This window comes from Corvus kubaryi, unplaced genomic scaffold, assembly GCF_017639235.1.
Source record: "Corvus kubaryi isolate FWS band 111438036 unplaced genomic scaffold, C.kubaryi_AGA036_p1.0 65425, whole genome shotgun sequence".
In the NCBI taxonomy this organism is placed as follows: Eukaryota; Metazoa; Chordata; class Aves; order Passeriformes; family Corvidae; genus Corvus; species Corvus kubaryi.
The window spans coordinates 1-10,717 of NW_024581993.1; the positions used below are offsets into that span (position 1 = coordinate 1).

General features: G+C 48.9%; 1 long non-coding RNA gene across 1 annotated transcript; it reads left to right on the top strand.

Moving 5' to 3' along the window:
* Window positions 1–2,911: 2,911 nt before the first annotated feature.
* LOC121673428 lies at window positions 2,912–10,571 on the top strand. Its single transcript, XR_006019214.1, has 2 exons — window positions 2,912–6,938; window positions 8,269–10,571. It is a non-coding gene; the product is annotated as an uncharacterized LOC121673428 (long non-coding RNA).
* Window positions 10,572–10,717: the final 146 nt, after the last annotated feature.

Here is a 10,717-nt window from a genome sequence, read left to right on the forward strand (position 1 = left end):
TGCCTTTGCCTTTGCCTTTGCCTTTGCCTTTGCCTTTGCCTTTGCCTTTGCCATTGCCTTGCCTTTGCCTTCACCTCCCCATCACTGAGCTGGCCCTGTCCCGGCTCTGCCTCAGCTCCACGTGAGTGCCCTGGTTTGTATCTGCTCTGCTCTAATTAATTAAGGGTTGTGGCTTGGAAACACCACATGCTAAGGTGTGATCTTTGAAGTTTAGTGTAGTGCAGAGACTTCAAAGCGGACATTTTATTAAAAAATAATAAAATCAAGAGCTCCTAAACACTTGCAATTTGAAGAGCTTGTTTGAAGTCTCTCCATGTTCTCTGGTGCTGATGGAGTCACAGTGCTGAGGTGCTCCTTAGGCGTCACCATGCAGTACTTAACCTTCACTTTATTTAAAAAAGAAAATAATCAAATCCAGGGGTATTTTTTCAAGTGTTTTTGTGGCTTGATCTTAGCAGTAACTAATTGTGCCATGTCATGAGCTATGCAGGAAACAGAGAAAATCAAGGCTGACAATCAAATTAGCAAAAATGAAAATTTAGTCCAGGTCTGGTTTTTTAATCAAAGTCATTTCAAGACGAACAGGAAAGCTGTAAACCTTTCCCAGGGCAGAGATTCCTTCCCCAGCTCAGGAGGCCTCTGCTCTCCCACTCACTGCACCAGGCATTGGGTGGTTTGAGGCTGCTGCCATGCTGCTGCCTGGCCAGGCCCAGGCACAGGGCACAGGGCTGGGCATTCCCAGCTAGCTGTGCCCCTGCTGCCCCATGACAGCCCTGGTGCGAGCTCCTGCTGCCCGGGAGCCACGGGACCCGCAGTGCAGCTGCCCCCGGAGCTGCATGAGGTGCTCAGCGGCTCTCGCGAGCTTGGGCTTGTGCCTTGGGCTAGTGGAGCTGAGCCCTGCACCCCTGCCTGTGCCCCTGCCTGTGCCTCCGTACTTTTTTGTATGACACTAAGAAGTTGTGTGCATGTTGGGGATGGTGTTTGCAGCTGGGGAACACAGCTGGGGCAGCTGCAGGTTCCCCGTTGCAGCCAGCTTGGCAGGAGCTGTCAGGAAAGGCTGCTTTTGTTTTGGCCCTGAGGTTTTGCCATCAGTGATTTGGTGTGGTTCCATCTGGGCCTTGGTGCACACTAGCACAGAGCACACACATTTACTGTTCAGGTTGCTGTTTAAATCTCTGTGTATAGAAATACAGGAGGAGGAGGCTTAGCATCGTGGGGAGCTGGTTTGGTTTGAAAAGCTCACACCCTTCTCTGGATGCATTGCAAACTATTTTAAAACATTTTCCCATACTTCTGAATGGTTTCCCCTGTGCTAAGGCGTGCCTGGTTTGTACAGCTGTCCTGTGCTACCTTCCATGCACGGGTGCAGAAGAAGCTCAGGAGTGCAGAGCTCACGCCGGGGCGTGTGGTGGGAAGCAGAGGGGCATGGGCAGGAGCCAGGGCTGTGTGCTTGGCAGGGGCTGCGAGAGGGCACCGAGGGTGGGTGGCCTGGCTCCAGCCTGCCCTGGCCAGCACCACGCTGTGCCACCAGCTCCCCGTGGCTGCTCAGCCCGCCCAGGTAACAGCATGTCCTGTCTGCTGGGAGTCACTGCAGCTGAGCCCCAGCCATACCCCAGGGCTCTGATGCTGATGGAGAGAGCAGTCACTTGTCCTCGCCAGGCTGGGCACAGACTGCACGTGGCTGTGCTTTCCCGCTTCAGTGAGGTGGTGCTCAGAGCCTCCCGCGAGCTGGGGGCACCCCCCGCTGCTGGGCTGAGCGCTGGCGGTGGAAACTCTTCTGTGGGGGCACCGCTGCTGGCCACAGCAGACAGGGGCTTGCGTGTCCCTCCAGCCTGACCGTGGCTTCCCTCCAAGAGCTGCTGTGCCTGAGCTCTGTGCCAGCCCCTGGTTCTGAATCTGCTTTCAGATTCCTCCGGTGCCATTTAGCTGAAAATCAAGTTTTCTCTAAGCAGGGGAGCTCTACTGGTTTTATGGTGTTGATGTAGGCTGTTTTATGAGATACTCTTCTTGGTAAAAGATGAACACTCTGTTAGCATTCAGGTCTGAGGAAAATGGGAACAGTTCTGTAGCATTAGGGAAAGCCCTTTCTAAAACCTAAGATCATTTAAATGTTAAAGGTAGCAGTAGTGCACTCAGTGTTGGGGTTTTTTGTTGGTTTGGATTAACAGTTCTTCATTTTCAGTCATGCAGGAAAATGTTTTGCAAGGCATTTATTTATTTATTTAAATATTTTTAATACCAGAAATTGAAAATTCAAGTGTAAAAGGCTATGCAAAAACAGCAATAAAGAAATCCAAAGCTATAAAAGCTTATGGTGAGACTTTAATGCAGAAACAGCTGTTATTTCCTTGGGAGTTAAGGTATATAAACTCTTCCGTGGCTGTGTATCCGCACGATCTCGGTGTGAGGAATTAGCGCTCACTGCAGTGTGCAAACGGAGCCCGCCAGGCTCTGAGGCAGCGATTCATCTGTACCCAGGAGTTAAATATGACAATGTTAGCATTTTTCATTTCCCTGACGTTACCATTAATAAAGCAATGATCCAAAAGAAGCTTTGCTGAGTCTGTTCTTTATGCTTCCATCACTCACAACTAGATAATTTCACACAGGATCGTTTTTAAATTAAATGACGATAAAAGCGCTCTGCTGTCCTGTGCTCACTAGTTCATAGAAGTCTATCAAGTCATTAATGTGTCATGACAAACTGTGAGTTGGATACAAGAGTAATTAATTATTTGCATAAATAACAGGTTGAACTTCGTGCTTTCAACCACAATGACACGTGTCACACCATGGACATCCTGGAACCTCTGGCAGAGGTCACAGGAGGGTGAAGGCTGAGCTGGCACACGGGTGATCCCATTCTCACACACTTTTAGCTTTGTGTTCCCAAGTTCTTCACTGATGGTTGCTTCAAGAGAGCATCTGATCTTTGGAGCTTTAGCGAACAATTATACAGATTTTCATAATCACCATTAATCACCACATATTTTTCAAGATAATTACAGCAACTATTATTTAGATTTCTCTTTTATGTGCACATTGTAGAAAAGAACAAGTGCTTATTACACTGGGTAGTGTAGAGAGCTACCGTCTGAAGTTCTTTGTCATCCAGAAACTCATTATGTTAGCTGATGCTGCTTGTGAAAGTTCGTCAGCGTGTTTAAATTAGGGTAGCATTGGCAGGTCTGATTATTTAAATCTGGTAGCTTGGCTAAAAATATAGTTATTCAAGAAAGATGAATTACTAATTTGACAACTGAGATTTAGTTGGAGTCTGCAGCACAGAAGGCAGCATCTCTCGAGTGCTTAGAGGAGGGTGACAATACTTTTACAGATTAAAGAGAGGATTTCTAAGTGAGCTAGCAAGTTGGATTTATAGAGCATGCTTTGGTGTCCTCCCTGTTAGAGCCTGAGAGCAAGTCTTGGTAAGTTACAGTGAAGAAGGAGCCTCCAGGTAGAAGCTGGTTGTGTGTTCCAGTGGTCCTGCACTGAGGAAGGGGCGCGTCCACTGTGCCTCACCGAGGCATCCATGCACTTCCTGGCTGCTGTCAGGGATTCGTGGGAACACTGTCCTTTGGGGCTGGGCTTTGGGAGGTTGGTTTTGGCTGCTGGCTCCTTTCAGCTCTTTTATCTAATTGCAGTGACTGAGTTAATTAGCTGTGACCCTCAGGAAGGAGCTGATCCTGGGAGGCAACAAACAGCCATTGGAAAGAGTTTTCCTGCTGAAATCCGATTTTACTTTGTTCCATTTTGAGGGAGAAGAGCACAGGCACCTCCCTGACCTGTTGCAGGTGCTGTGGATATAGTGGCATGGACAGAACCTGCTGCCTCCTGTGCTCAGCCCCTGGGTGCAGGGCCCTGACAGGCAGCTGTCCTTCTGGCAGCGAGGCTTTGAGGGGCAAGAGCAGCTTTGCCTACATGTGCAAGGAGGCTTTAATCTGCAAGGTGCAAACATTTTATAGGTCTTTAGAAATATTTTGAAGTCCCAACCTTTAAAGAAGTTGAAGCCTGTGTGGGTCAGTGGGTGATAATATGAGTAATATTGTAAAATTGGGATTGTAATTTTTCTTTGAATTGCCATGGATACCTTTGGAAAGAACTGTGCTTCATCATTCACCAGAACCAGTTCCTTTATGCCCTGGTGTTACCGTCTGCTGGTCTCAAACGTGGCACAGGTTGAGAACATGGAGGAACCAGGTACAGCTTTTGGCCAGACTAAAACAGGAACTGCAGCTCAGGGCCAGGGCCTGGTCTGTGAATGTGACACTGCCCATGGAGGTGGTGACACAGGGCAGGATCTCAGCACAGCAGTCACTCTTCAGAGCCTGCCAGGAATGCTTTAAAGGCAAGAGGGGAAAAAAGAAAAAGGAAAAACTGAGAAATCAGAGGCTGATGATGATGTTTATTTACAGAACAAAATCAAAACAAGGGACATGGAATTAAAATGCCCTCCTAGACTTCTGGTTTCATTTAATTTTATTATTAAATTAGCTGCTACTGTAAACAGCAGTCGTGTGCTGCCTCACAGTGTGCAGTGGGAGCAGTGGCCCCCACGCCCAGTCCCTGGTGCTGGACACCCCAGTGCTGGACAACTGGTCAGGCTCCTGCACAGCAATGGGAGCTCCTTCCTGCTGTTGCTGGAGTTGCCTGCGCCTGGAGATCATTACGAGTCTCCATGGGCTTCTGTGGGAGTAGGGTGCCTCACCCTTGAAGCCTCGTGAATGTGAAAAACCCATCTTGGGCAGCAGCAGCTGTGGGTGTCTCATCCTGTGAGCAGGGCAGCCCAAGGGTGAGGTGGGGGGCACAGAAGGGTCTTTCCCCCAGACCACTTATTTTGTCTGGGGCATTTGCTCAGGCTGGGAGCAGAGGCAAGGGAGGAGCACTGCTCCCCATGCATCTTGTCTTGGGGGTCCCCACTGCCTGCCTGCAGCCCCTTGGGTGGCCAAAGGGCTTCTGGAGCCTGGCCAAGCCACGGGGTGAAGGGGTGAGGGCTGCTGCCCTCCTGGCACTGGGGCAGGCAGTGGCAGTGGCTGCCCAGGGCTTCGTTTCTGTAAAGTTCCCAGAGTTGGTGGTATTTAAACCCTCGTGACACCGGTGCCTGGCTGTGAAAGGAGACGCTGAATGAGCACCTTGTTTTCTGCTTTCTGCCTTTAATGCATTTTAGCAGCAGGCTGGTGACGGGCCTGACACGCCGGCTCCGCACACGCTCCTGCGCTTGGGGAGTGCAGCATTAATAACACACTTCCATGCATCATGCCATTTTTAAGCATGATCGTTATGATAAAGGGCATATACTTAATTACAGGCCTGCTTAATTACAGCTCTGTTGAAGCTCGTTTGTTTAGGAGAGTGCTAATTGCGCTGCAGAGCCTTTGGCTCACCCTGCTTTTATCTGCTGCTTCGCTCTGTAGTTCTGAGCTCAGGGTGGGCTGGAGCGCGTGGCCGAGGGACGGGGGGGCTCTGGGGGCTGCGGGGACACGCACACTTGGCATAGCTCAGCCTTTAGATTACTTTACAAAAGCTAGCGTGTGGCTGATCAAAGTGGGTTTCTGTCGGATAACAAATGCAGATGGTCTTTCAGGTTTAAAACTTCCTGGATTTGGTGATGCTGCTTTTCATCTGTTTCCTTTTGTTTCCCTTTGTGCTGTGGCTGCCACACAGCACCTTTGATAACAAAATCACTCCTGTGGAGGGGTGTTTTTAAACTGAAAATAGACAAAGCAAATGTAAAATGCTGAGTATTCTTAAATGACCCTTGTTTAATCACTAACATGGTAATTCAGTGGTGCTGGTAGAAATTAGAAACAGCAAACGGAGGAGCCCTGGGTTTGTGGGTGCAGATGCCTTCTGAAAGAAAACCCTATTTGAGGATCACTGGAGGGCCTCTCAGGGCTTAAATTTACTCTAATTTGAAGTTTTCATTTCTTTCAGAATTGAAATTTAAAGACTTCAGATGTTAAAGGTGTAAGTGCAATGAAGGAGGTGTATCTGGGGTGCCTTAGAAATGTGCCCTTTTCTGTCTTGTGTGCAAATTGCTGAGATACATGTTTTAAAAATAAGTGTGTCCCTTGTACTACCACATCTTGTGGGAGGCTTCCTGTGACACGGTGATAACAAGACACAAACACTGAACATCATTGCGCTAGGATGAATATACAAAATGGCATAAAGGCAGACAGTGCTATGGGTACCAGTAAGGTTATGCTACAGAGAAAGCTGGGCCCAGTGACATGAGGCTGCGCCGTGTGGGGTGTCATGTCCTCACGTCTGTCCTCATATTCCACTGGTTTGCATCCTCCAGATGTGGTTTGCAAGTGTTTGAGCTCCACTGCTCACTGTTGAGTTTGCACTGGCAACAGCCAGGCCAGGGAGGGTGCTTGGCCCCAGGTGTTTGTCATCATCCTGCCCAGGTGGTGGGAACTTACTGCCTGGTACGCAGGTGGTGGTGTTAACTGCTTTAGGGGCTACAAGTGCCCTGAACCAGCTGTTCCTTATTCTCTTGCTCAGACACCACCGAGTGTGCTGAACGGCTTTGGTGAGGAGGTGGTAAGTAGAAGTGCATCCTCCTTTCAGTTTCAAATACTATCCTGCTTTGTCAGCTGCACAAAATTGGAAAATGCAAAATTGAGGCCATGAAATTGTCTCTGGATAGAGCAGGGAGAATTCATTGAACTCCTGGTTTGGTAGGGACTGACCCAGCAATGTCTTACATGGAAAGGAACCACTGGCAGTTTAGAGGGAGGAAAAGGCTGGCAATAATGTTTAGGAGCAATCAGTCATGTGTCAATGCTGTGAATACTTGGTCTGTTACTGGAATGTGTGAAGTTGCATGTCAGAAGCCAGCTGGAAACGTCACATGTGATGTCTTGTCCCTTTCAGCAATGGATGGAGTGCCTTTTATGATTTCGGAGAAGTTTGCCTGTGCTCCTGAAGGGGTGAGTTGCCTTTGTTGTTCTCCCGCTGTCTGAAATTCATTGTTTCATGGAGAGCGATCACAAAACATCAAGACAAATTACCTGCTTCTGGGAGCGGTTCTGTTGTGGGGCCAAATACATACCCAGTGCTTGAGATGGGCTGAGGTTGCATGTCACAATAGCTGCCCATTAGGTGGGAAAGGCTTCTGCCAGATTGCTTCTAAAACTGAATTTTCCTGGGATTTCAAGGTTTATTACCATCAAAAATAGGAATGGCACTGGGACTCCCTGGTGCTGAAAGCATTTCTAATTTCTTAGCATAGATTGTAAAGAAAGCTGCAGATGTGGAGTTCTCCTGGATTTACCTGTTGTGGGATGGCATAGTGCCATCAGCTTTACTACTTCCTGTTGGCACTCCAGCAGTTCAGGGCAGTGGTAATGGCACAGTGCCCTCCAGTGCCATCAGCTGCCACGAGGGTCCTGCCTGGCTGTGGGTGAACCGGAGAGGGCACTGGGTGGTGCCTGCCCCACACGGGGCACTGCAGGGCCACGCCAGCGGGGCACGTCTGCTTCACCCAAACAGAAGCACTGGTACTGGTTCAGGATGACCTGTGGGTGTCACTGGGCCAGTGCTTGTTAAAGCTGATGATGCAGAGCTCAAAGATTCAGCATCCCACTACCAGTTCCCAAATCCGTCTGATCCTAAAGCAGCATCTTTTTAAAAATCAATTTACAGGAAGCTGTTAAGGCAAACACTGGGCCATCAGCTGTGTCAGATTTTTCAGTAGTGCTCCAGCTTTGTGCTTTCTTCTTCCTGCTGACAGGGGTTTTTCACATCCCTTGCTTTCTGAGAGGGTTGTTTATGGGCCGTTATTCCCAGAAAGCTGAAGTCCCTGCTGTGAGGACAAATGCAGAGAGATTAGGTCGTGCTAATCCTCCCTGCGGATCCTTTAGACACCATTGCCACCATATGGTCAGTTTGGTCAGGGCTTCCCGCAGCTGGTGCCGCTCACACCTCCGTGCTGTGGCCACAGAATTCCAGCCGGTGCTCAGACTGCGTCCTGCAGGGGGAAGGTGGTGGCAGGTCCACCTGAGCAGAGCGACACGGAGGTGAGTGTCAGCTGTGGCGCTAAGGGAGAACAGTGTTGAAGCTGGTAGCCCCGACCCACCGTCTGCTGCTTCACTCTCCTAGTGGAATGAGGAACAGGATCATGCCTGTGTTTACAGATGGTGCCTCTAAATCTCTGGTGATAGAGTGTTTGCTGACTCTAAACAGAACAAAACAACAAACAAACAAACACACAACCCCTCCCCAACCCTGAATTTGACATTTTTGTTTCTTTCTTGCCAGATGCAGCCGGTTGATCTCTTGGGTATTACAATCAAAACCCTTGCAGAAATCGAAAAGGAGGTAAGTAGCCAGCCAGGCACTGAGCAAGTCACGAGGGCTGTTTTCACTTCTTTTTAAGAACCCTTCCTTTATGGAAAATACTTTTCTTATCTTTCACAAGTCACAGAATATGGATAAAGTCAAGCAGTAAACCCAGGGTCAGGGATGCCCTCTGTGATCCATGATGAGTGAAGACACTTCAGGTGGTGAATATAATGGCAAAGTGTGGGGCCTTCTGTTTAATTCCAGATGTCTGTCTTGGTTAACCTTTCTTTCTCATGTATTAACAATACACAGTGCAGGCAGGACACTCTTAGGTGCCTCTTGCATGTCAGGAAGGCAAATGGACTTGACTCAGCAATGTCAGGTAAACACCTTCATCAGTTCTGATGAAAGATGCTGGGAAGTTGTTGCTGGGAGAACTGGGCTGCACTTCCGTGGATGTGAATGTTTGAGGAGCTCAGGCAGGAGGCAGCCACCAAACCGAGGGTGATTTTGAGGGACGGTTCTGGCACATGCATGGTGTACTAGGCATAGTGCCAAGGAGCTGCCTGCTCTGCAAAGGTTGCTTCACATCTAAAGGCTAAGACCAGGAACAAACTTGTCTCAGCAGCACATGCTTCTTCAGGCACCATTAGTCACAAAGACCCCCTCCTATGCCATCTAGCTGGGTTCAAGGGAGAGAGTAGGAAGATGACATCACAAAAGCTGCCAGATTCCTCAAGGCTTTTCCACTTTTTATTCCACTTGAGTCCAGTTGCCTAAATCTACCCTCTTCTGCCTGAAAATTTTGTCTGAGTACAAGAAGATGGTCAGGCCCAGTTGCCAGGGCTTTCACAGACACCTCATGGGACTGCAGTGGCCGCAGTAGTGGATCTGAAGGTGCTGCCTGACAGGGGCAGTGGCTGACAGATGGACCCATTGCCTCAGGCACTGCAGTCTGCCACATGGCCCTCACAGGCCTGTGGAATGTGGGGACACCCGCACTGGAATCATTTGCGTGGGCCAGGAAGGAGAGGCCGATACCCGCCGGCTCTCCCACAGCTCCTGCTCTGGAGCAGGCTGTGTGCGTTCCAGCGTAATGAAAAGTATGATTATGCAGCCCATATTCCTTGATGAAGCATCTTGTCTGCACATAGAGAGCTACACATATAAATATTGTGAATTTCGGCATGGCTTTATTTCCCTTGCAAGCAATAGCACCATTACAGCAAATCTTCTGGATATCCAAAGCAGCCAGAACATTCTCCCTGGAGCAAGATGCCTTGCAAAAAATACTCCAAAGAATTCCAAGAATTACTGTTCTCTGTCACCACATTTGGAGATGTATGCACCCATCCTCCAAGCTGCAGGCAGCTGAATTTCAGGAGTCTACCCTGTCAGGAAAATGATGGAAATAGGTGCAAATCCTGGACTGCACCTGAACTGCTGTTGTTGCCCCAGGATGGCACAGCTGTGCCCGGGGGAGTACACAGAGAGCTGGGCTATGAGGAGGTGGTGAAGTGCAGGTGTAAGTGGCACATGCTGTCACTTCATGGCTAATTTGGTGGATGTAGGACAGAGAGGAGAGGAGAGAAGCAGAGCCCTGGCAGTGCTGCTGCCAGGTCTCCCAGCAGGGCTCTGGGGGTTTGTCCTTGCTACTCCCGCCTGTCCTGGGTAGGGTGGAGTCACTGAGTGGGCACCTGGGCAGGCGCAGGTGATAGCACAGGTGCTGGCATGGTCACTGTTCACAGCTCTGTGGCGGATGCTGCAGCGCCTTTGGCTGCGGCAGCGAGGGCAGTGGTCTGGCTGCTGGCAGGGTGCACCCTGTCTTCGTTTGAGCTTGGCGTGGTGTAAAAAGTCTAGAGAGAGCCTAATTAGTAAAGGGAGCATCCAATATTCATCATTCCTTTTAAACTGATAAGGAATGCAGTTCATTTAACCACTAAATTGCTACAAGTTTTCATGGGCTGCTCTTTGCAAATATATTTAATGAAGAAGTTGTAAATCTAGAAGAGCTTAAAATTTTAATTTTACACAGAAATATTTTTCCTTGTTTGCATGTTTGTAGTCAATTCTCCTGAGTGCAGTCACATGAAATGTTCTTTAAATGAACATATTTGCTAACTGGCATGATTTCAGATTTTAAAACATTGGTTCCAGCAATTAGGAGTTTCCTCAGTTCCCCAATGACTGGAGAGATTCGTCTTGATTATAATTGCTCTTAGCCACGCATATCTAATTTGTGTCTTTTTAAGTGTTAATTAGTAAACAGTTTGAGCTGACATCTTTATGCGTTTGGGTGTTGAAAAATGAAGCCTATTGCGTGCCACCGGCTGCGGCATCGCGACAGGGAGGTGTGGCCGCGGGGGAGTAAAGGCCCGGTACAGCCCCCGGTGTACAGCCCCCGGTGTACAGGCTCTGGTACAGC